The 21,609-nt window shown below is 47.4% G+C and overlaps 1 long non-coding RNA gene across 1 annotated transcript in view; it reads right to left on the bottom strand.

Moving 5' to 3' along the window:
• LOC140398016 (uncharacterized) overlaps positions 1–13,793 on the bottom strand; it is a 343,855-nt gene extending 330,062 nt beyond the window's left edge. The window contains exon 1 of the long non-coding RNA XR_011937381.1: positions 13,637–13,793. This is a non-coding gene — a long non-coding RNA (uncharacterized lncRNA). The remainder of the gene's footprint in view (positions 1–13,636) is intronic.
• Between the last annotated feature and the right edge of the window lie 7,816 nt (positions 13,794–21,609).

Here is a 21,609-nt window from a genome sequence, read left to right as displayed (position 1 = left end):
AGCTTCTTGAGTGTTTTTGGAATTGCACTCATCCAGGCAAGTGGGGAGTATTCAATCACACTCCTGGCTTCTGTCATATAGGTGGTGGACAGGCTTTGGGGAGTCAGGATGTGAGTTACTCGTCATAGGATTCCTAGCATTTGACCTGCTCTTGTAGTCTCAGTGTTTATGTGGCTGGTCCAGTTCTGTTTCTGGTCAATGGTAACCCCCAAGATGTTGACAGTGGAGGAATTCAGCGATGATAATGCCATTGAATGTCAAGGGGCTAAAGTTTGATTCTGTCTTATTAGAGATGGTTGCCAGGCACTTGTGTGGGCCACTTGTCAGCCTGGAAATCATCCAGGTCTTGCTGCATATGCCCATGGACTGCCCGTAGACTGCTTCAGTATCTGAGCAGTCGCGAATGGTGCTGAACATTGTGTAAATATCAGTGAACATCGCCACATCTGCCCTTATGTTGGAAGAAAGGTAATTGACCGGGCTGGATTTGTCCTGCTTTTTGTGTTCAGGGCACCGTCGGGCAATTGTCCACACTTCCCGGTAGATACAACTGTTGTAGCTGTGATTGGCCGAGTGCTTGGCAAGTTCTGGAGCACAAGTCTTCAGTACTATTGCCAGAATATTGTCAGGACCCATAGCCTTTGCAGTATTCAGTGCCTTCAGCCATTTCCTGAGATCACGTGGGGTGAATCAAATTGGCTGAAGACTGATATCTGTGATGTTGGGAATCTCCAGGAGACCAAGATGGATCACCCACTCGGCACTTCTGGCTGAAGAATTTTGCGAATGCTTCAGCCTTATCTTTTGCACAGATGTGCTGGTCTCCTCCATCATTAAGGATGGGGATATTTGTGGACCCTCCTCCTCCAGTGAGTTGTTTTAATATCCATCACCATTCACAACAAGATGTGGCAAGTCTGCAGAGCTTAAATCTGATCCGTTGGTTGTGGATCATGTAGCTCTGTCTATCACTTGCTGCCTATGTTGTTTGGAATGCAAGCAGTCCTGTGTTGTAGCTTCACCAGGTTGACACCTCATTTTTTGGTATGCTTGGTGCTGCTCTTGGCATGGCCTCTGTGGTGATATGCATCATTGTATATACACAAGGGGTATGTAAATACACTACAACTAAGTAAACACTAGAGGGAGCACCGGAGATGGCATGACATGCAGACATACAGCTAATGAACACATAGAATAGGACACGACCAATGGGCAGTCATGACACCCAGAGGTGACACTACCACAAGGGGGCAATCCATAAATAAGGACAGGCACACATGCTCTGTCTCTTTCCACAGGCGACACTTAGAGAGAAGGACAGGGGCAGGTGAGAAGCATCACACCCACCACGTGGCTTAGAACAGACTAGTTAGTTAGACTGAGTTACTATAGCAAGATTAGCAGGAGAGTCAAACTCATAGAGAACTGTGCTAATGGTTCAATAAATCACATTGAACATACTTCAACATCTGGAGTACCTTTTGGTCAAAGCTGCATCGAGTTGCAGCCTGTGTTATCCCAGAGTCCATAACACATCACCCTCCTTCTCTTCATTGAACCAGGGTTGATCCCCTGGCTTGGTGGTATTGGTAGAGTGGGGGATATGCCAGGCCATAGGTTACAAAATTGTGGTTGAGTACAATTTAACTGCTGCTGATGGCCCGCAGCACCTCATGGATGCGCAGTCTTAGGTTACTTGATCTGTTCTGAATCTATCCCATTTAGCACAATTGTAGTGCACACAACACGATGGAGGATATCCTCAATGTGAAGACAGGACTTTATCCCCGCAAGGACTGTGTCATGTGAGAGTGCCTTTAAGAAATGGATGTTTAAGCAATGTACCTTTAAGAAAAGCAGTGAAGTCAGAGTGTGGGAGGAGCTGGGCTTGAGCTCAGCCATTTTGAAGTTTTTAGTTTCAGTTTTGAGAGAGAGCAGCTAAAAGGTGCCTGACTGGTTTGCTGTGAGATGCTTGAAAGGAGAAAGTCAGTTTGAGGAAGCCTTTTGAGAAGTGCCTGTGTTGGCAGTGTGCTGCATGAAAACATGCTGGGACTGCTGGCTGATATATCTTTCCCATCCAACAGAAAATATATGTTAACGGTAACCTGGTGTTACTGTTTTTGTGAACGTGAAGTCTTTTGGGATGTTTGAAGGAACATTTTGAGGGATTATTTAGTGTTGTATTATTTTTGGGGTTATCTTTGAAGTAAGGGGTGTTAACAGATCCAATGTTTATTTAAAAGGTTAATTTGAGTTATGGAATAAACATTGTTTTGTTTATTAAAACCACGTGTCCATAATTGTAATACCACACCTGGGGAACAAGCCATGTGCTTCAAAAGCAGCAATCCATTAAGTGTGGGGGGGGGGGGGGTTGGTTGAACTCCATGATACATTTTGGGGTTCTGAAAACATCTCTCCCATAACAATTGTGTGAATGTCACTCCTGCCGATACTGTCATGGACAGATGTATCTGCGGCAGGCAGGTTGGTGAGGATGAGGTCAAGTATGTTTTTCCCTTTTGTTGGTTCCCTCACCTCCTGTTGTAGATCCAGTCTGCAGCTATGTCCTTTAGGACCCAGCCAGTCCGTTCAGTAGTGGTGCTGCCAAGCAACTCTTGGTGATGGACCCCACCCAGAGTACATTCTGTGCCCTTGCCACCTTCAGTGCTTCCCCCAAGTGGGGTTCAACATGGAGGAGTACAGATTCTTCAGCCGATTGTGGCCGGTACTTGGTAATCAGCAGGAGGTTACCTTGCCCATGTTTAACCTGAAGCCATGAGACTTCAAGGGGCCCAGAGTTAACGTTGAGGACTCCCAGGGCAACTCCCTCCTGACCGCATAGCATTATGCCGCCGCCTCTCCTGAGTCTGTCCTGCAGGTGGGACAGGACATGCCCAGGAATGGTGATAGTGATGTCTGGGATGTCATTGTTATCTATAAGGTATGATTCTGTGAGTATGACAATGTCAGGCTGTTGCTTAACTCGTCTGTGAGATAGCTCTCTCAACTTTGGCACAAGCCCCCAGATGTTAGTGCGGAGGACATTGCAGGGTCGACAAGGTTGGGTTTGCCATTGTTATTGCCACTGCCAGTGCCTAGGTTGATGCTGTGCGGTCCATCTGGTTTTGTTCCTTTTTATTGACTTTGTAGTTGTTTTATACAACTGAGTAGTCAATAACATAGCTGTGGATCTGGAGTCGCATATAGGCCAGACCAGGTAAGGATGGCAGATTTCCTTCCCAAATGGACATTAGGGAACCAGCTGGGTTTTATGGTCATCTTTTAATTACAGTCATGATGTGGAGATGCCGACATTGGACTGGGGTGAGCACAGTAAGATGTCTTACAACACCAGGTTAAAGTCCAGCAGGTTTGTTGCAAATCACTAGCTTTCGGAGCACTGTTCCTTCCTCAGGTGAATGTTTGTTCACCTGAGGAAGGAGCAGTGCTCCGAAAGCTAGTGATTCGAAACAAACCTGTTGGACTTTAACCTGGTGTTTTAATTTCAGGTATATATTGGATTTGATTTCCACCACCTGCTGTAGCGGAATTCGAACCCAGGCCCAAAGAGTATTACCTTGGGTAACTGGATCACCTGTCCAGTGACAATACCACTATGTCACTGCCTCCCCAGTTTCATAGACTCAACAGCAGAGGCAGCTTAATTTGGAATCATAAATTAATACAGAACAAATGAATTCATTGTGCCTGCACATTGCTCCTTAAAAGAGTTGTCCAGTTAATCCCTCGCTCCTGCTCATCCCCATGCAAATTTCCCCCTCTCAAAGATTTATCCAACTCTACTTTGAAGGTTGTTACTGAATCTGCTTCCAGCCTTTCAGGCAGCACACTCCAAATTGTAAAAACTGACTGCGGAAACAAAAATAAATTCTCATTTCGCATTTTGTTCTTTTGCCAATTACCGTTAATCTGGTCCTCTGGTTAATAAGTCTGCTTCAACTGGAAATAATTTCTCCTGCTTTATGTTGTCAAATTACTTCATAATTTTGAACACTCCTGTTAAATCTCCCCTCGTCTTTCTCTGATCATTCGAGGAAATCTTTAAACCCATTTAGCATAATCTCCTTGCTTTTGTATTCTTTGTAAAGCAAAGGGCCCCATATTTTTTGAAATAGCCTTATCAATGTGTCCTTCCACCTTCAAGCATTTCTTTACATATATGCCCAAATCTCTCTGTTCCTACACCCGTTTCAATATTGAGTATTGCTCAAAAAAAAGACATGCTGTCAAAGCTTTTCATCTTATTCTCATCAGGACAGATACGCAAGAACAAAACATCTGAAAGGGAACAACAATTTATACTGCATGAGATGAGGGTGCTGATTGGTTGGTAAGGTGACGCTAACCATATGCAAACAGCCCATGCCTGCAAACTTAGTACATGGTGTCCAACTTTAGATGTGATTGGGCAACACTTAATAGATAACCCTGATTGTGCTCAGAATAACACTAACAACCTGGGATTATCAGTGACTCACTTGTGAATGTTAGGAGTTACATATATTCACACACAGGACGCTGTCCTTTACAATCAGAAAGAACATGTCCACATATTGCACCTTTTTCAACTAATCAAAACCCTGGGGGAGAGCCATTCCCTGGTTCATTCCCCATGGCAATGCATGAACAGTTAGAGCCAACCTGCCCAGTGTAAATTTGTCCAAATGTTTGACAATTAATTGTTCCCTGTTGCATTCTCCATGGCAATGCCTCTACAAATCAGAATCTACTTGCAAATCGATCAGCATCATCTTCTCATGCAGTATAAATTGTTGTTCCCTTTCTTGTCCTGATGAGTGCATAACAAAAATTTTGACAGCATGTCTCTTTCTTCAGTGATACTCAAAGCTGCCAAAGTATACAACTATTTGTATACTTTTAATATTGCGGCAAAAGTTAAGTCACTATAGTCCCAGATGACCATCGGCTACTTTCCCCTTTGAGGGGGAGAGCTGACTGGTGGTGATTTAACCTGCAGGTCACCACACCTCAGGTGAAGGGCAAGGTTAAGGAGGTAGGGCTTTCATGAACCACTTCAGCCGGTACAGGAATTGAACCTGTGCTGTTGGTCTTGCTCTGCATCACGAACTAGCTATCCAGCTAACTGAGTTAAATCAGCCCATCCAAACAGCAACCTTAATTCTTCCCACAGATGTCTGCCTGAGCTGAGTTTTTCCAGAATTTTCTAACTTGTTTCAAATTTCAAATGTCCAATTTGGAGTTCAACTAATAACTGGTTATGAAAGAAACCAAAACGATTAAGGGATAAGCATAGGGATTAACAGATCAAGTGCTCTGTGGAACACAGAGGAAGTTGGTGAGGCAGACTGACTGGGATGGAATTCCAAAGATTCGGATAATTGAGGAGAAAGAATTGTTGCTCAGAATGGAAGGAGGGAGTGAAAAATGCGAAATAGTTGCGTCCAAGGAGCGGAGGCTGTGTGCTGGGATACACTGTGAGAAACAATCGCAAATTTAGGATCGGACAAGGCCACGGAAGATACACCTTCACCCATTTTCAGTCAAAAGTGTTGAATGTATGATCCATCTCAGCATCTTCCTGAGGTCCCCAACATTAAAGCTGCCAGCCTTCAGCCAGTTTGGCTCACTCCACACGACATTATTAAATGGTTGAAGGCACTGGATAAACAAAGACTATGGACCCTGACAACATCCCGGCAATAGTACTGAACACATGTTCTCCAGAACAAGCCAGGTTTCTACCCATGTTGTCCCAATACAGTTACAACACTGGCATCTACCCATCACTGTGGCAATTTGCCCAGGTATGACCAGCACACAAATAACAGGACAAATCAACGTGGCAAATTACAATCCTGTCAGACTGCACTCAAACATCAGCAAAATATAAGGTGTTGTCAATGGTGCTGTCAAGCAGAATTTACTCACCAATAACCTGCTCACCAATGCTCAGTTCGGGCTCTTTCAGGGTCACTCAGCTCCTAACCTTACTTCAGCCTTGACCGCAACATGTGTTAGAGTGCTGAATTCCAGAGGTGAGACGAGAGTGACTGCTCTCAACATCAGGGCAGCGTTTGACAGAAAGGAGTCCTGGTAAAATTGAAGTCAATGAAAATTGGGGGGATTCCCAGGCTGGCGTCATGCCTTACACAAAGGAAGGAGGTCATTATTGTTGGAGGTCAATCATCTCAGCCAACATCATTGCAAGAGCTCTCGAGAGTCCTAGGCCCAATCATTTTCAGTTGTTTCATCAATGACATCCCCTCCATTATAATGCCAGAAGTGGGGATATTCGTGAATGACTGCGCAATGTTCAACACCATTTGCAATTTCTCCAATATTAAAGAAATCCATGCCTTAGGTACCAAGACTTGGCCAATATTTGGTGCTGGACTGATAAGTGACAAGTAACATTCGTGCCACAGACGTGCCAAGCATTGACCATCTCTAATACAAAATAATTTGATCTTCTCTCTTGACATTCAACGCCATTACCATAATTAAAACCCCCACTACCAACATTCTTGGGGTTACCAATAATCAGGAACTAACTTAACTGGACCAACCAGATGAATGTTGTGGCTATAAGAGGTCAGAAGCTGAGAATTCTACAGTGAGTAACTCATCTCCTGACCCAAAACTTGTCTTCCATCTGCAAGGCACAAGTCAGGAGTGTGATGGAATTCTCTTCACTTGCCTGGATGAGTGCAGCTCCTCCAATACTCAAGAAGCTCGACACTATCCAAGACAATGTATCCAACTTGATTGGCACCCCATCCACCACCTGAAACATTCACTCCATCCACCATCCAGCACTGTGCATCCTCTACAAGATGCGCTGCAGCATATCACCAATGCTAATTCAACAGCACCTTCCATATCTCTATCAGCGAGAAGAACAAGGTCAGTGTTTGCAAGGGAACACCATCACTTGCTAATTTTTCACCAAGGCACACACTGATCTGACTTAGAACAATACTACCAGTCCTTCACTGGCATTGGGTCAAAATTTGGATCTCCTGCTCAAACAGCATTGTGGGTGTACCTACACCACACAGACTTCAATGGTTCAAGAAGACAGCTCACAAAAAGAGCAATTAGGGATGGACAACAATGCTGACCGTGCCAGTGTCTCTGAATGAGTAGCAAAAATTGACCCTTCTGGTTGATTCGATGGCATGGAGGGAGCCAATGGAGCGTGGTCTTGGTGAAGATGAGATACCCTCTCAGAATAACCTTCCCCTCCAAATGTCCAGTTCTAGAATTAGGCTGTGTGTTTGCTGAAAACAATCTTCCTTCACATCCCTTTAGCCATATGACCCTTCTACAGTCTGCTAAAGAGGCATATGGACTCAAAACGTTAACGCTATTTCACCCTCTACAGATGCTGCCAGGCCTGCTGAGTTTATCCAGCATTTTCGGTCTTTATTTCAGATTTCTAGCATCTGCAGTATTTTGCTTATTTTTACTTCAGTTTAGCTGAATAAATACTACTTGTGATAATTTCCACAGCGTTGATTCACCCACTCGGCCCATCTCGCACAGTATTTTTTTTTAAATTTAGAGTACCAAATTATTGTTTTGCCAATTTAGTGTGGCCAATCCACCTAACCTGAGTGTGAGACCCACGCAGACATGGGGAGAATGTGCAAACTCCGCATGGACAGAGACCCAAGGCCGGGATCGCAAACGGGTCCTCGGCGCAATGAGGCAACAGTGCTGACCACTGCGCCACCGTGCTGTCCTTCTTTTACAGTATTTTAATAGGTGTGTGCTCACCATGTGACTCATAACTTGATTTCCCTCCACTAATTTGGTTGGTTCTTCAGGATTAAGTGAATAATCTCCCCGGGCGCGATCTACCGGTCACGCTGCACACGAAAAGCAGCATGCCGCGGCACACTGTGGTCGGTAAATGATGGGAGACCCTGCTCCCGGGATCTACCTGGCCCACTACGCCTCATGAGATCTAACGCGATCCTGCAAGACGTCGCGATAGAAAGCCCACCCATTGATCAATTTTGGCAGATCTGCATATTAGAGCGAGACAGCTAGTCTCACTATAACCTTGGCAGTGACAGGCTGGCAATGCCAAGGTGCCCATATTGTACAGCGAGCTGGCAGCGGCACGGCCAGGGTGCCAGGCTGGCACTGCCAAGGTGGAAATTTGTGCACTGTGTTCATCGGGCTGGGTGTACCCTGCTCAGGTGAGGTGGGGGGTGGGGGAAACACGATGAGGGGGAAGAAGGAACCCCTTTGCAGTGAATTGTGGTTTTGGGGGGGTTTGGAGGTCACGCCGGGGGCTCAAGGAGTTCCGGCAAGTGGGGCTCCTCAGTGCAGGCAAAGGGACTAAGTGCAGCCTCAGCCGCACGTTCCCCGCTGAGGCCCGTATCTAACCAGAGTCACATTAGATAGCGTTGTGTTTCTTGGCACTGCGAGCGGCCTCACTCGATAGTAATCCAGAGTCTCAAGTGAATCCTCTGGGGACACGGGTTCAAATCCCACCATGGCAGCTGGTGGAATTTAAATTCAGTTAATAAAAAAAACTGGAATTGAAAAGCTAATTGCTAGTGGCCATGGCAACTACCAGCGATTGTTGCACAACCCCATCTGATTCACTAATGTTCTTTAGGGAAGGAAATCTCTCCTGGGAAGACCGGGGCCACTACCCCAGTGCTTGGGGAGTGGGGGGGGGGGGGGGGGGGCGGGGGGGTTACGAGCTCGGTCGTGGGGGGTGGGCCATTATCGTGGGCCAAGGGGGGGTGTGAAGGGGCTCAAGGCCTGCAGGTCTGCCATGCCACCTCCCGGATTGTGGTTACCCATATTGGGGACAGCTCCAGCTGCTGCCTGTCTGCCCCTCCGAGCACCCTCGTGATAGAGCCCCGCCCATGGTAATGTGGTGAAGGTCACTTTAACTCCCACTGACCATGGCGACCGCTGGCCACACAGCTAAAGGCTATTGCTAATGGGGAATTTGAAATTCTAGTAATGTATTCAGCTCACAGCTCCCAAGTTGACCCCTGTGGGTACAATTACCACTATGCAGGCGGTTGTTGCAATGATATGTATATAGGTACGCCAGTGAAGGGTTAATTATCACATCTCAGTGTAATTCAAACACTAGAGGGCACCACCAGTTCCCAGTATAAACATCAGACCTCAGGGAATCTTGGGTAGTGTCAGCAGAGGAGAAATATTGATCACTGCTCAAGGAGTAGTTTAGATTAGAGAGAAGTGCACGAGGGCATCATTAGTCAATACTAGATCACAGATTACAGTTTAACAGACTCAACCTTACTTTATTAGTAGTTAAAGCTTTGTAGTGTGTGCAAACTCTATTTAAATTAATCATTATACAATAAATTACTTTTGCTTCCATCTAAAGATTGGTGGTTTCTTTATCATCAACTCATCAGACCATTCTGGATCACAACGCAAAGAATAACAACATATTACCACAAAGTGTAATATAACAGTTGTTACTGCCTAACATAATATTTAATATAATATAATCTTTATTATTGTCATAAGTAAGACCATAAAACCATAAAACATAGGAGCAGAATTAGGCCACTCAGCCCATCGGGTCTGCTCTGCCATTCGATCATGGCTGATATTTTCTCATCCCCATTCTCCTGCCTTCTCCCCATAATCCCTGATTCCCTTATTAATCAAGAACCTACCTATCTCTGTCTTAAAGACACTCAGTGATTTGGCCTCCACAGCCTTCTGCGGCAAAGCGTTCCACAGATTCACTACCCTCTGGCTGAAGAAAGTCCTCCTCAACTCTGTTTTAATGAATCTTCCCTTTAGTCTGAGATGGTGTCCTCTGGTTCTAGTTTTCCTACAAATGGAAACATCCTCTCCACGTCCACTCTATCCAGGCCTCGCAGTATCCTTTAGGTTTCAATAAGATCCTCCCTCATCCTTCTAAGCTCCAACGAGTACAGACCCAGAGTCCTCAACCGTTCCTCATACGACAAGTTCCTCATTCCAGGGATCATTCGTGTGAACCTTCTCTGGACCCTTTCCAAGGCCAGCACATCCTTCCTTAGATACAGGGCACTAAACTGCTCACAATACTCCAAATGGGGTCTGACCAGAGCCTTATACAGCCTCAGAAGTACATCCTGGGTCTTGTATTCTAGCCCTCTTGACATGAATGCTAACATTGCATTTGCCTTCCTAACTGCTGACTGAACCTGCACATTAACCTTAAGAGAATCGTGAACAAGGACTCCCAAGTCCCTTTGTGCTGGGGCTGCATGTGCAGGGCGTGTTGGATGGCACCTGGAAGGATGGCAGGCGATGTGAGCATTAGGGACGCTTGGGGGATCCGAGAGTACTGGAGTGGCAGCCATAACTGATTGCCAGTCTCACACCCTCTCCAATTTCTTACAGACATTACTTTATGGATGATTTCCTGGACCCCACGGATGCTACCCTCGCAGAGGCATTGACAGGCCAGGCAGGCAGACGCTGGAGAAGGCGGCAGCATCAGCGCCAAAAGAGACTCGAGGCGGCGGCCCATGTGCAGGACCCTGCCCCACACCCTGAGGACCCAGCAGCCCATCAGGCCAGAGGGGAAGGTGCGCTGGTCCTTTGAACAGATGATGGACAGCATGTGCTGCAGGACGCTTTGCTTCACCAAAGAAATGGTGTGGCACCTGTGCCTTGTCCTTACCGACTTGGCACAATGTGGAGGAGGAGGATACCCACTCCGGGCGGCCGTAAAGGTCACCATAGCCCTAAACCTTTATGCCTCAGGTTCATTCCAGGGCTCGAGTGGGGATGTGTGCAGACTTTCCCAACCAATAGTCTACATGTGCATCCATGAAGTCACGGACGTCCTGTTTCCCTGGGCACCCAACTATAGAAACTTTGACCTGGACCAAGGCCATCAAGATGCCTGGGCAGCAGGATTCACCGCCATCGCCAAGAAGCCCCAGATCCAGATGGCATGCGTGTCGCCTTGAACGCACCGGGCGGTCCGGGATTACCCTTCATCAACAGGAAGGGGTTCCATTCCCTGAATGTCCAACTTGTGTGCGACCACCACCTCAGGATCATGCACGTGTGTGCATGCTTTCCCAGGAGTGCGCACAACAGCTACATCCTGGAAGCTCTTGGGAAATAAAAGGTGCCCACTTAGGACCTGGCTAATGACACCTGTACGGAGGCCGGAGACTGATGTGGACACCTGATATAACGACGCCCATGTGGCCACCCAGGCTGTCATTGGACTGCTCAAAGGGCAGTTCAGATGCCTTGTCCTCTCTATGATGCGCTGCAATACATCCCCTGGAGGGTCGGCCCCTTTGTGGTGGTCTCCTCTGTTCTCCACAACCTGACCGAGCAGCAGGGCAACATGGTAGAGGCGAAGGAGGAGGAACATGCGGCCACCTCCGAGGAGAAGGATGAGGAAGAGCTGGACCAAGAGGTGCTGCAACGAGCATGGCGAAGACCCACCAGACCGGCCAGAGGGTGGAGGACAGGTGGTGGCGAAGGTCCGACATGCCCAGAGGACCAGGGAGGCCTCATCCTCACCTATTTCTCATAGGATGTGGCTTTGTCCATTATCTCTCCCCCTCTCATTCACATCCCCCCCCCACCTGTGTCTCTCCCCACCTGTTCTGCCTCATACTAACCCCTCCCTTCCCCCCCAAACATTCCCCCACCCACCCACTACCCGCTGTGGCATTACCGGTAGCATTTCTCGACATTACAAAACATGGCTACACTCCAAAAAGCACTTAATTGGCTGTAAAGCATTTTGGAATATCCTGGGATCCCGAGAGTTGTAAATGCAGGCAGGCTCTTTCATTCTTTATTAATATATGACCACATGTAAATATTCTGTCCACTGCTGTGACTGTTCTTCGAGAACTTATGTTCATGGATAACACCCTGAGAGCAGTTACTGAAATAGATAGATTACAAATGAGTTTCTTGCTGCATTGAAGATTAAACGGAAGGAATATGGGGCGGGATTCTCCACGCCGATATCGCTGGAGAATCCATGTTGGAGCTCAAATCGGGGCGGCGCCGCTTTTGCGATGCTCTGCCCTTTCCAAATGTTACCTGAGACCCTCCCCCAATGCTCCGCCCCTGATGGGCCGAGTTCCCGATGGCGTCAGTCGCGTGTGGTATTTAAATTCGTGAACCCAGCGTGGCGGCTGTGGACTATGTCCAGCACCACCACATTTGTGAGGGAGCCGATCCACGGGGGGGGGGGGGGGGGGGGGGGGGGGGGGGGGGGGGGGCTTTGGCGGGGACTGGGGGCACTGGTGGGGGGTGGTCCGGGGGTGGCGAGCCTGGCCAAAGGGGACCACTATTTGGCAGGCCGGGACTGCGCGCGGCCGGCGCCATGTTGCATGGCGCAGCCTCTGCAGGCCCCCGCCGTGCGCATGCGCGGCCACAGTCCTGGCAATTCTCCGGCCGTATCCGCAACTGGAGCTGGGTGCTCGACGCTGCGTGCCTGCTAGCCCCCCACCAGACGGAGGGTCGGTGGCCGTTTTGCTCTGTCTTTTCAGTCGTAAAACTCCAGCGTTCCCACACCGGCGTCAGCACATAGTCTCAAAATCGGCGAATCCAATACGAACATGGTTCCCACCTTAGTCTTCCCTTTGAAGTTCACTGCAAATTTTATCAGAATATTTTGTTTCACCAATTTGTGATTTAGGACAGTGTAAACACCCTAAAGAGTGTGGTCATGGAAACAGGCGGACGGAGAGTGCTCAGTTTATCACAGCACATAAACTGCGGCATAAAGGCACACATTTCAACTGTGATAATAATCTACAATTAATTCTCCCTCCCTTTGAGATAAACTACATTGAACCTTTTCCGTTTTGCCGAGAGAAGTCAGAGACTAAAACACAGATTAATTTAATACTGTGGTGGAGATATCTAGCTATCGTGTATCCAAACAGATTGGCGAAGAGTCGAGTGTCCCATTGCAAACCACCTTTTCATAGAATAGTACAATCTACGGGTTGTATTTCATGTCATTGAAAGGGTTAATGCTCCACAGCTGCTGCGAGATGCCTGAGAGTTAATGATTTCCTGCTGGTGACTACAACACAAAGCCCAGGAATAATGACTGAAAATGTGGCCACACGTCTATGGTTCCTGTTGGCTGTAGGCGAAACGCCTTTCATGTTATTGATTTGACAGAAAAGGAAATGGGTCTGTGTTAATAGAAGCACCTGAAAACACGCGAGAAGCAGCAGAATGGCAGGAGAAACAAGCTCCGCTTTAGAAGGGGGGCCAGAGGCCACAATTAGCAAATTAAAAACAATTCATTTATTTATGCGCTTACAGAACCACTTTCGCTACATTAATGAACAAAAGGCCAACGATTCAACCTGATTACTGGGATAGTTGAGTAATTTGAAATGTTGAGCCTGCCGGCAAGAATTATTTTTAAAACAGTTAGGCAAAGCATAAACCTGTACTCAGCTTATTAAAGACCCTGTGATTGTCTGTGTGACTGCAGTTATTCAATGCCAAACAGCTGAAAATAGAAAGCTACACGTTAATATAACCAGTAAGTGTGATCAGCTGAGGGAAGAGCTTGATCTAAACCAGCCAACATGTGGAGCTGGCAGAGAGGGCAGTTCCCTACCTGCATGACAGGTCCAGACACTGTTTGAGAGAGGGAAATGCGAGCCCACAGGCAAAGAGGGAAATCAGAGCATGAGGGAAAGTGCCTGACCTCTGGGAGCAAGCGGCCTGACAGTAAGTTTTCTCTTCAAATTGATCTAATGGCTGACGAGATAAATAGCCTCAGATCTGCGAGAGCATGCAATTTTCCACTCATTCTGAAATGCTCCGTAAAATAACAGCACTTTAAAAAAATGACATTCCAATTGCTTCAGTCACTGAGGTCACAGCAATATGTTGCTGTTTGTTATTTACCCGTCTGGCTGTCAATCGGCGAGGAGGGTGTGACCTGGAGCACAGACTCCACCTGCTGCCCTATTTAACTTGTCAATTGAAGCTCTTGTCACACTGTACCCCAGTCAATGATCAGCTTGGTTAAAATTTAACACAAATGAATCTGGTCTGTGCAGCGTTAAGATGCCTCCACTTGGAGGTGAACACCTGATTATTTTGTAGTATACATCAAAAGGTAGAGACCAATCGCTCATTGCTTTTTGACACCACAGACTTGCTCTTCAGCAGATCCCTCAGCCACGGAGGTGGATTGCAAACTACGACCTCTGAATTTGAAGATGTGGCACTTCGTATTAATTCCAGATTGATTGCCTTTCCATTGCTGTGCTGCTCAAAGCTCTTTGCAAAATAAGAAGATACTGAGAAGCATTTATAATAAGTCAATTTTGTGCAGACAATACAGAATATTGGGAAAGTGCAGATGATTGGGACTGACGCCATTGCGCTCTGAAAAATCTGCCGCACTTTGGATGGTCGCCCACTGTCCTGTAATATGCCATGATTCTCAGGAAACACATTGGGCTGAATTTTCCAGCCCGACCTCCCAGTGGGATCTTCCGGACCCACTGAAGGTGAACCTCCGCGATGGGCTCCCCAGTGGAGGAGCGGACAAGCCACACAAAATGCCATTGACATCGGCGGGACTGGAAGATCCCGTTGTGTTCTTTGTGGTTCTGTTATCAGGATGGATGTTGTAGTGTTCACAAAGACCACAGAAGTTAAGTTCATTAACGAAGCTAACTTTTATTTATGCTACTTATTAAAGCTTGACCACTTACTCCTGTCGTCAACAATAATCTAGTAATCTACAATCTACACTCTACTAACACTAGTCTCTACACTCTATCTACAACTGTAATCTACACTCTCTCACTATTCCTATGCTCTCCTCTCCAGCCTTCTCCCAGAAGCCTGCGAGTCAGTGCTTTATACAGCTCCATCTAGTGGTTAATTATGATATGACATTAACACTTTGTATTCTGTACATTTCACATGTCACAGATCCCACTGGCGGCCAATGGCGAGCTGCCTCTGCCACCAGAACAAATGCAATGGGGGGGGGGGGAAGGAGGGAGGTGGGGGGCTGCAATATCCCATCCATAGTTGTTTCTCGAGCCCATTTATACTGTGATGTCCCAGTGATGTAATCACAAGGCACTCAATATTTTGGTAAGTGTTATGGGAGAGGGGTTTTCAGAACCCTAAAATGTATCATGGAGTTCAACCAACCTCCCCCTTTTATGGATTGCTGCTTTTGAAGCACATGGCTTGTTTCCCAGGCGTGGTATTACAATTATGGACACGTGGGTTTTTAAACAAAACAATGTTTATTCCATGAACTCAAATTAACCTTTTAAATAAACATTGGATCTCTTAATACCCCTTACTTCAAAGATAACCCCGAAAATAATACAACACTAAATAATCCCTCAAAATGTTCCTTCAAACCTCCAAAAGACTTCATCTTTAACAACAGACATGAGGTTACATTCAATATACTTATAGTCTTTGGATTTGCAGACATCCACAGACCAGCTCGGTGTTTTTCACCCTGCAACTCTTTTCAAAACACACAGACACTCCCAGCTTTCTCCTCAAACTGTCTTTCTCCTTTCATGCAGCTCTCAGCAAACCAGCCAGGCACTTTTCAGCTGCTCTCCGCAAAACACCCAGACACTCCCAGCTTTCTCCTCAAACTGAAACCAAAAGCAGAAGTGAGCTCAGCTCAGCTCCCCCCACCCTCTGACATCACTTCAGTAATATGATCAGCTTCATTTGTTAAAGGTAAATTTCTTAAATATCCAATTCTTAAGGGCACTCTCACATGACAGGAATAGTATCATTGTATTGTCTATCTAAAAGCACAGTTTGAAAGCTATGCAAATAACTCTCTGAAACTTTGTGATGCTCCTTTAAGAAGCATAGTTCACCAAGCTGCTATTTCTTAAAATCATCAATTGGAAGGAAGTGGCATTGACGTTGACCTTTTTGTCTGCCTTTGTGTTGATTTTCTTGAATCTTTCTGTTTAAGCCATGGTAAGCTAACAGGCCTAGAGGAGTTAGTCATGTTAATTTATTAAAAAATCTCTCACTGCGCTGGGCATCGCGACTGTTATTGAGCCTGAATCTGTGGTTGATTTAATTAAAATGCAGAAATTGAAATGTCACGATTGCTGAAGCAGCCTGGGTTAATAATCATATCTCCGTTGTTATTAATGTAGCTTCCTCGTGTTGTCAGGTTGACAGGATCATTAGCTCCTCCACACTCGCTGACAGCAATTGGTAGAATTCCATCTCTCCCCACCATCTAATTCACAGTAAATTGCAAGAAGTTCTTCCCTGTGTCACTAAAGCTCATTATTTCCAGAGATCCTGGAAAAATCAACTGAAAGAGGCGTTGGAAAATGAAAGGCTGCTGGAAGTCATCACAATAATTCTTTGTAAGCATTAAGGGTTTGATTTCTTAAGGATAATTATTGTTAAGCTCTCAGTGAGAAACTGCATTAAGCCTGAGATGTGACTTAATCGTTAAGATTAAAAAAAACTTCAAGTTCTATCTCTAGTCTGCACTGAGTTCCAGTCATTGATCTCAGTCATGGCAATAATTGGGACACCTAAAGCGTCATCAGCATTGGCATTCCTTGGGCTGAGAGAGGCAGGATATTATGTCGTTCAACATAATCCGAATAATCCATAGACTCCCTGCTGTGCAGAAGGAAGCCATTTGGCCATCAAATTTTCTGCGACCCTCCGAAGAGCAGCCTACCTGGGCCCACTCCTCTGCCCCAGCCATATAACCCTGTAGCCCCACCCCACCTGCACATCGTTGGGCCCTAGGGGGCAATTTAACATGGCCAATCCACCCAATCTGCACATCATTGGATCCTATGGGGCAATTAGCATGGCCAATCCAACTAACCTGCACATCATTGGACCCTGTTTCAATTAACCTTTCAGCAAGCTCTCCTCAAAATTATACATTTGCAGATTGAGATTTGGACAGAATATGTTCAGCTCTGGAGCTCCCCACAATTCAATAGTATTTTCAACACTCACATTGGTGAGGTCCTGGAGGGCTGTTTCTATCTGACCCCAGTGTCAGTTAGGCCTTTATGTCAGCTGTGGACTCGATAGGCTCCATTCTGACACATTGAAGACTGGGTTTAAATCCCACTCCAGGAACCGGAGCACTGAATCCAGGTCGCCAATTCACTGCAGTGCTGAGAGAATGCTGAGCTGTCAGAAGTGCTGGGCACAATTTAACCACTGCATTGCGCCCGGCGCGGACCTGGGCACACTGGTTAAATAGTGGGAAGGGCCAAATTGAGATCTGCACCAGATGCAAACAGTTTACCATCAAAGCGATTAGGTCCCGGAGGCGAGTTCCGCCTGGATCTCGCCCAAATATGGCAAGCATATCATTAACCCAATTAGCACCAATTTCCATCTCAGTAGCGAGATTGAAATCAAATGTAACAGCCTCCAGGGAATTAATCGGCTCCCCAGCGAGAAATCATGCGGATGTCCTTTAGTTCTCCTTTTTAAACACATGAAACTGGGGCAATGGCTGATGAGGGGAATCTGAGGAGGTGAGTAACCATTTCAATTTTGGGGCATGCAGCTCAAGGAGAATGGACCCCTCAGAGAGTTTGGGCTTGGCCGGGGGGGAGCTGAAGCATTGCAGGTCAGGGGTCGCCCCTGAGCTGGGGAGGGGAGGAGGGAGAGGGGCTTATCATCCATGAGGCCTTCAAGCCATCTTCAAATATTGGGGATACCCAAAACAGTGGCAACTACAGCTGCTGCCTGTCTATCATACCAAAAATTTCCAGGATACAGCCCTGTTCTTGAATATATGCTGAAGGTTATTTTAACTCCCTTTGACTGTGAGCAGCCTGAAGCAGTTGAAGGCAATTGCTAATAAGGAATGGCCTTGTTAGTTATATGAGCACTTCACAGCTGAAGGTTGTGCTTGCTGCTTGTTCCTGCTGGCGGCTACAGATGCTTGGAGGCTGCTGTTGCTGTTTCCTTCCTTTTCTGTAGCCGGAAAGAAGGACAATTTTTTCTAAGATACCTGGGTCCTGGAACATCGTGCTCAAGAACATGTGGGTTCTAAAGCTATCTGGTTTGAGGCAAGAAGACGCTGCTGGATGTGGTGCGCGACATTGATCCAAATGGGCCACCTGAAGAAATGCTTTTGCAGATTGCTGATACCTTTGTTGCTGGTGTGGTGAGTGCTGCATGTAACTGGCACATCCCCACGGGTTAAACACACTGGAAGTCAAGGATGTTCAGCTGCACCTTGAGCGTCAGTGGAATATGTGAATGCCAGGATTTGGTTCCAGTGAGATTGGGTCATGTGGGAGGGCCTGCACAGCTGTGACTCCTCGGCGGAGAATTGCATTGATCCATGAAACAAGTAACATTTTGATGGACAGATCATTTCTACGACAAAGTTCTGGACATGATAACACATTCTCAGGCTTATCCTCCACTTATTTTAAGGAACCTGCGAGGGGTTATACCTTGTGTTTGTTTTTTTGTGAAAATGAGCTGATATAGTTTTGCATTGGTCCCAATATGGAACGGTGATGTTTCCTAGTTGATTACTGGTTAGTGTGATATGTGGAATGTTACGTACATGATTTGCAAATCTTTATCACTGTTAACTATTTAATAAACAAAATATTCTCAATTGCGTTCTCGTGGATATAAGTGCCATGTCTCAGATGACGATTATTGCACCGCATTTCAATCAAATCTTGAGGCCTGAACAATTCGCCTGAATTTCTAGAAGCTTCAGCACCACAGAGGCAGCAGTCAGCAGTCAAGCATTTAAAGGCTGGGCTTCAGCACTGGGGAAATCCTTGCGACTATAGGGTGACTGTGTGGATCAGAGGAGGGCAACTGAGCATAGTCTCTCTGATGGTCCTAGCAGGGGTCTGGGGTCTAGGGGCTCCTGACGTGGCCGGGTATGAGTGTGCACAGTGCCCTCCAGCACAACTGGCTTGCTGGAGGGCACTCTGAGAGAAGGTGGCACACGTAAGGCTGGAGGAGACTTGGGGGATTTGAGAATCCCGGGGTGGAAGTCCTAACTCATTGTTGGTCTCTTACCTTCTCCAGTTCTTTACAGAGACCAGAATGGCCGGTGTTGTCAACCCTGCAGAGGTGCTGGTGGCAGCCTGGGTGACCAGATGCCGGAGAAGGCAGCAGCGTGGATGCAGGCTGGAGACAGCACCCCATGTACAGGGTGCCACCGCAAACCCTGAAAATCCAGCCACTCCTCAGGCTGACGAAGAACCCAGAGGCGGAAGCCGGCGAAGGATCAAGGTGTACAGACATCGTCAATGCCCAAGATGTCCGAGCAGCAGGATTCTTCGCCATCGTCAGTGTGCCCCAGGTCCAGGGGGTAATTGATGGCATGCATATCATCTTGCGTGCATTCGGGCATCCGGGACTGACCTTCAGAAACAGGGAGTGATTTCACCTCCAGACTTTGTCCGTCAGCTCACTCCTCCCTTCCCCTTCCCTCCTTACTCCCACAACATGGGTGGCATGGTAGCACATTGGTTAGCACTGTTGCTTCACAGCGCCATGGTCCCAGGTTCGATTCCCGGCTTGGGTCACTGTCTGTGCGGAGTTTGCACATTCTCCCCGTGTCTGCGTGGGCTTCCTCCGGGCGCTCCATTTTCCTCCCACAAGTCCCGAAAGACGTGCTTGTTAGGTAACTTGGACATTCTGAATTCTCCCTCTGTGCACCCGAACAGGCGTTGGAATGTGGCGACAAGGGTCTTTTCACAGTAACTTCATTGCAGTGTTAATATACGCCTACTTTTGACAATAAAGATTATTATTATTATACCCCCCCTCATTCTCCTCCTTCCCCCCCCGACTACCGTGTTCCATCCTCTGAAGGTCTGTGTAACATCACCCCAGGGTGATAGGCCTGTTTCAGCCCTTCAGCGGGTCAATATACAAGGCAGGAGAGTGATGATCACTCGCTGTGAGGTAAGCTCTGGTGCTCCTTAGTTAATGCCTAAGTCTTGTGGCTGATAGCACGCTCACACCCATCCTCAGAACGGGGCCTACATCGGGGGCTTTTAATCTTGGGCCACTGTACCTGGGGGTTGGAGGGAGCAGAGGACAACCGGTTGTGGGGGTGCTGGGGGTGAAGATTAGTGTGACAGAGGTTGCACATGTATCAGGTGTAACACGATTTAATAGCGCATGTTTGACAGTTCCATTGCCCCGAGCTACAGATTGTGACCCCCCAGTCTCACTCAGTGATCCTCAATCTTATTGATTTTTCATTGTCTACTGCAACAGGAAGCCGCTGCGGTAGACACCACTCGTGGTATATTGTATGTATTATGGCACTGCCCGTATATTACAGGTACAACGGTAAATCCCTGCTGCTGGCTCCGCCCAGCAGGCGGCGTATAAAAGTGTATGCTCTCCTGCGCTGATTCCATTCTGGTTCCAGCTGCGGGAGGCACAACATCTTGTGCAATAAAGCCTCGATTGTTTCACCATTCTCGTCTTGTGGTAACTGACGGTACATCAGCCGCCTGATGCTTTCTGTACCCTGTGGCATTTGATGCCATTGGTGGACCTGCGCTGGAGGGCCTGGAGCCAGAGGGCCCTGGCCGACCTGCTGGTGTTGCTGGCTACCCTGTTCTTCCCACTGCCCTTGGGATGCGCCGGTGTCAGGAGTCGGGAGTGGCATTGGAGGAACTGGAGACCGCTGACACTCAAGCTGCAGGTTTTCAAGTGCAGTCGCCACTATAGCAGTGTTGGCCTCAGTGCCACGCATTGCCAACATCATCTCCTGTGCCTTTGGTACTCCTCCAGTCGGATATGCACCCACCAGAGTGTCGCTGACATCCTCGCCTGAATCACATGGTTGTGTCCTAACATCTGTATCAGCTCTGGGATAACCTTGTCCAGACGCCAGGCATCTGATGGGAACTGAGCTGAGTCCTGGGATCTAGCAGACCTCCAACTGCTGTCTCCCTTGGATGTTCCTGCCTCCACCTGATGTGCATCAGCAACTGTGTGGTTCTCATCAGATTGCGCCCCAGAAGCCGGTCCACTAATATCGCCCACCGAGGTGTGTGTGTCTGCGCTGGTGGGGATGATAGGTATGATGTGTCGATGGCGCTCTCCTTGGAGATCTCCTCTGAGGTGTTCTCTTGGATGGCGGGGATGGGCACGACTCTCATGGCCTGACCCCATCAGATGGAGATCCTGTGAGACTATCAACATGTGGTTAGTGAGAGAGATGAATCAATTTGTCTGACATGAACTACTCACTTGAGACAGGTCATCTGGGTGAACAGGCAATGGATCCTCACCTCTGTGGTGCAGCCAACTTCGCTTTCAGTGGCTGCTCCCTCCCTGGTCAATCCTGCGATCTCCAGGGCCTAGTCCTCAGAGTGGGTGTGAACTCTGATCTGTGGTGCTCTGCCGCCCGTCTTGGCCGTTTCGTGCCTATTATGTTAAATATGGTCCGCGATCTTGCCAGCGCGGCCGTAGGGAAACACCCAGCCAATTGCACCTGAAATGACACTTAGAACTTTTTCTGTTAAATCGAACCCGCTGTCTTTTGAATTAGATATTAAACCAAGGCCCTGCCTGTTGATT

The sequence above is a fragment of the Scyliorhinus torazame genome, chromosome 21, assembly GCF_047496885.1.
Source record: "Scyliorhinus torazame isolate Kashiwa2021f chromosome 21, sScyTor2.1, whole genome shotgun sequence".
Lineage (NCBI taxonomy): Eukaryota > Metazoa > Chordata > Chondrichthyes > Carcharhiniformes > Scyliorhinidae > Scyliorhinus > Scyliorhinus torazame.
The sequence above is the reverse complement of the archived record's forward strand: the minus strand, read 5'-3'. Positions and strand labels throughout refer to the sequence as shown.